The sequence below is a fragment of the Athene noctua genome, unplaced genomic scaffold, assembly GCF_965140245.1.
Source record: "Athene noctua unplaced genomic scaffold, bAthNoc1.hap1.1 HAP1_HAP1_scaffold_319, whole genome shotgun sequence".
NCBI classification, from domain to species: Eukaryota; Metazoa; Chordata; class Aves; order Strigiformes; family Strigidae; genus Athene; species Athene noctua.
Genome location: NW_027437780.1, coordinates 90,001 through 94,828, shown reverse-complemented (window position 1 = coordinate 94,828; position 4,828 = coordinate 90,001).

Here is a 4,828-nt window from a genome sequence, read left to right as displayed (position 1 = left end):
CCCTACCTCCGGCCCGCTTTCCACCAGCAGCAGCACATTGGCCGCTCCAGGGAAGGAAGGCGGGAGACCTTAGGACCCAGCGGCGTCGCCGCCGCCGCCTCCGTGCCGGGGGGCCCGGAGGGGCCTCCCGCCGGCGGCGGCGATGATGGGTGGCGCGTGTTTTGGACGCTGAGCCCCCGCAGCTGCCGAGTCCCTGCCGCGCCGTGCCCGCGGCCCGGCTCCCCGCCTTCCTCAGTCGGTCGCTCGGCCGCCCGCCCTCCTGCCCGCCTGCTCCGTTCCCGCCGCGGGTTGAAAGCCAAACGAACGCCGAAGGGGTGGGAGGGAGAGCAGCGAGGGCGGGTGGTGGTGGTGGTGGTGGTGTAACAGAAACCGCCCCCGATCCCCCACCCCCCAGCCGTAGTGCTCCGCGGCGCCGAGGAGGCTGCGGTCGGTTGGCGGCCGCACCCACCGCCCTGCAGCTCCGGAGTTGCAGCGGTGGGGCGGGGACCAACGGCTCTTCGGGCGCGCGGGCGACGGTGGGGGTCGGGGGGCTGGGGGGGGTGGGGGGCTGGGGGTGTCTGTGTGTGTGCGCGTGCGTGCGTGCGTGTGTGTGTGTGTGTGTGTGTCTGTGTCTGTGTGTGCGTGTGTGTGTGTGCGCGCCTGTGTCTCTCTCTCTCGCGCGCGCGCTCTCTCTCTCTCTCTCTCTCTCTCTCTCTCTGTGTCTCTGCGTGTGTGTCCGAGCTCGTGTGTGTCGCGGCGGGGGGGGGGGGGGGGGGGGGAACAAACAACAAAACAACAATCCGAACAACACACACACACACACACACACGCGCGCACACACCCCCACACCCCCTATTCCCACACATAAAGCCCGGGAGCCCCCTTCCCACCCCCCCACCCCAACCCCGTCGAAAAAAACCTAAACGCGAATGCCAGCGAGCGCCTGGCAACGCCGGGACCCGGACCCGGACCCGGACCCGGACCCGGACCCGGTGAAGGGCGCCCGGTGCCCACGCCTCTGCGGCACAGCGAAAGGCGGGGGGAAAGAAACAAAATAAAAACACACACACGCACCCCCACCCCCCCCCCCACCCCCCCTCCCCCGAGACTAAAGCTAAACCCACGCTGCGAAACCAAAAGCTGAAGCCGAGGACCGCCCGGCAGCGCCGGGACCCCGACCCGGCGAAAAGCGCCCGGTTCCCGATGCGAACTCGCTCCAGCGAGACGGGCGTCTCCGTTGGGGGTGAGGTGCGGGGAACGTCGCCGCTTCTGCCGGGTCCCCTGGCAGCCGCGGGAAGCGGGGGGGGGGAGTGGCGGGCGGCGCCGTGCGGCGCGGAGTGGCGCGGCGCAGAGGGGCTGACTGGCGGCCGAGGGGGCGGGCAGCGAATGATGCCAGCGACTGCATGGCAGCCAACGGGTCGGGGCGGGGGGGTGGGGGGGCTGGTGCTGCGTGCACATGAGAGCGCGGCGGGGCGCGGGGGTGCGGGGGTGCGTTAAGAAAAAAAATTTCCCTTTTCATTTATTTTTTTTCGGATTTCATTGGCATCTATCGAAACAAAAATGTCTCGCACGACGCGGCCGCCAGGTCTACCCGCCTCCGGGGCGTGAAGCGGCCGACAGGTCTGCCCGCCTCCGGGGCGTGAGGCGGCCGTCAGGTCTACCCGCCTCCGCGGCGTGAGGCGGCCGTCAGGTCTACCCGCCTCCGCGGCGTGTGGCGGCCGTCAGGTCTACCCGCCTCCGGGGCGTGTGGCGGCCGTCAGGTCTACCCGCCTCCGGGGCGTGAGGCGGCCGTCAGGTCTACCCGCCTCCGCGGCGTGTGGCGGCCGTCAGGTCTACCCGCCTCCGGGGCGTGTGGCGGCCGTCAGGTCTACCCGCCTCCGGGGCGTGAGGCGGCCGTCAGGTCTACCCGCCTCCGCGGCGTGAGGCGGCCGTCAGGTCTACCCGCCTCCGGGGCGTGAGGCGGCCGTCAGGTCTACCCGCCTCCGGGGCGTGAGGCGGCCGTCAGGTCTACCCGCCTCCGGGGCGTGTGGCGGCCGTCAGGTCTACCCGCCTCCGGGGCGTGAGGCGGCCGTCAGGTCTACCCGCCTCCGGGGCGCGACGCGGCCGTCAGGTCTACCCGCCTCCGGGGCGTGAGGCGGCCGTCAGGTCTACCCGCCTCCGGGGCGCGACGCGGCCGTCAGGTCTACCCGCCTCCGGGGCGTGAGGCGGCCGTCAGGTCTACCCGCCTCCGCGGCGTGAGGCGGCCGTCAGGTCTACCCGCCTCCGGGGCGTGTGGCGGCCGTCAGGTCTACCCGCCTCCGGGGCGTGAGGCGGCCGTCAGGTCTACCCGCCTCCGGGGCGCGACGCGGCCGTCAGGTCTACCCGCCTCCGGGGCGTGTGGCGGCCGTCAGGTCTACCCGCCTCCGGGGCGTGAGGCGGCCGTCAGGTCTACCCGCCTCCGGGGCGTGAGGCGGCCGTCAGGTCTACCCGCTTCCGGGGCGTGAGGCGGCCGTCAGGTCTACCCGCCTCCGGGGCGTGAGGCGGCCGTCAGGTCTACCCGCTTCCGCGGCGTGAGGCGGCCGTCAGGTCTACCCGCCTCCGGGGCGTGAGGCGGCCGTCAGGTCTACCCGCCTCCGGGGCGTGAGGCGGCCGTCAGGTCTACCCGCCTCCGGGGCGTGAGGCGGCCGTCAGGTCTACCCGCCTCCGGGGCGTGAGGCGGCCGTCAGGTCTACCCGCTTCCGCGGCGTGAGGCGGCCGTCAGGTCTACCCGCCTCCGGGGCGTGTGGCGGCCGTCAGGTCTACCCGCCTCCGGGGCGTGAGGCGGCCGTCAGGTCTACCCGCCTCCGGGGCGTGAGGCGGCCGTCAGGTCTACCCGCTTCCGCGGCGTGAGGCGGCCGTCAGGTCTACCCGCTTCCGCGGCGTGAGGCGGCCGTCAGGTCTACCCGCCTCCGGGGCGTGAGGCGGCCGTCAGGTCTACCCGCCTCCGGGGCGTGAGGCGGCCGTCAGGTCTACCCGCCTCCGGGGCGTGAGGCGGCCGTCAGGTCTACCCACCTCCGAGGCGACCGGCGGTGGCCGCTAGGTGTACCCGGCTCCACGTTGCCGGCGGCCGGCTCAGCGTCCGTCGAAAGGGCTGCCAGGTCTACCCGGCTCCGTCGGGACTTAGAGCGCGGGCAGACCTGTTGGCTCCGGCAGTTCCTCCAAGGGGTCGCTGTTTCGCGCTGCCTCCAGTTAGGTCATCGTAAGAGTCGGCGTCTCTGCAGCGCCTCCCCCGCTGGCAGGCAGACACTGCCTTTAAGCGCCCCTTTCCGGCGCGGACCCATATTCTCCTTATATAGGGGCACGAGGCGTCTCTGCTCCAGACAAGCGCCACCGAGCGAGGGCACGCGGCTTAGCCGGCCAAGTGGAATGCTGGGCGGCCGCAGACGGTGGTTTCCCCCGGGGAATTGGGCACGGTTCTCAAGCCGGTGCTCTGTCAGGCGAGCGTGCACGGAACCGAGAGCACCCAGAGAGATGCCGAACGGCACGAAGCCGGGCGGCGTTGGGGCGGTCGCTGCCGAGTGGTGAGAAAAGGACGGGCAGAGGTGCACGGGAGAGGCCGAAGACCGGTGGCCGGAGGCGGCTGGCGGCACTTGAACGCTGGATACTGGGGGGGGGAGCCGAGCTGTGAGACTACCGTGGGTGGTTACCCCCGTCCCCCCCCCGGTCCCCCGAGAGCCCGATGATGGCGGAGGGGGGGAGCGCCGGTATGTGTGTTGACACAGCGGTGCTCCGTACGGTTCCAGCCCGTCGGGGGCTGTTGCCCAGCTCCTTGAGGGGGCCTTGGGGATGGGACGAGAGGTGGCGGCGGCGGCACCTGCTCCCTTTGTTTGCCGGCCTTAAGCCGGAGCCCGTGGCATGGGCACGCCACGGTTTTGGCTGGTCGCGGTGGCCGGCAGCTTGGATGCAGACGGCCCGGGGGGGGTGTGTCTCGAGCCACCGGTGGGTGGCCCCCCCCCCCCGGCCCCCCGAGAGCCCGACGATGGTAAGGCGAGAGGCGGCGGCGCCTCCCTGGTTCTTGGTTTACTCCTTTCGTTGCCGGTATCGTATGCCATACGTGCGGGGCGGCCTGTGGTGTCCGGCCGGCTCTCGGCGTCCCTGGTTTCTACCGGCCGGGCTCGGTGAAGGGAGGTCTGCACGGTGCTGTGAGCGAAGGCTAGTCGACTCCTCGGGTCCTTTGCTCTCTCGGCCCTAAGCCGGAGCCCGTGACATGGGCACAGCACGGTACGTTTTTGGCCGCCGGTGTTGGCTGGCAGCCGGGTGCAGATGGCCGTGGTGGGGTGTCTCGAGCCTTCAGCGGCTACCCCCCCCCACCACTCTGGTCCCCTGAGAAGCCGGATGATGGTAAGGCGAGGCGGCGGCGCCTCGGTCCTCTTTTCCGCTTTCTTTTTTTCCTGGTGCAGATGCCATACGTGGGGCGGCCTGCGGTGTCCGGTCTGCTCCTGGCGTCCCTGGTTTGTACCAGCCGGGCTCAGTGAAGGGGAGGTCTGCACGGTGCTGTGAGCGAGGTTGGTCGGCGCCTCGGTTCCTTTGCTCTCTGGCCCTAAGCCGGAGCCCGCGATGCGGGTACAGCACGTTTTTTTGTTTTTGGCCGGTGGTGGTGTCCGGCAGCCGGATGCAGATGGCCGGCGGGGTGTCCTGAGCCTTCAGCGGCTTTCCCCCGGCCCCCCGCCTGAGCTGTTCCACACCTGGCTTTTTCCCTCCGGGGTAACCTGTTCCCTGCGTTTGTTGGGCAAAGGCCGGTGGCCGGCGGCGGCCGCCGGCACTTGAACGCTGGAAGACCGGCGGAGTCGAGCCTGTCGCGGCTTTACCCCGGTCCAGCCGAGTCGGCTGA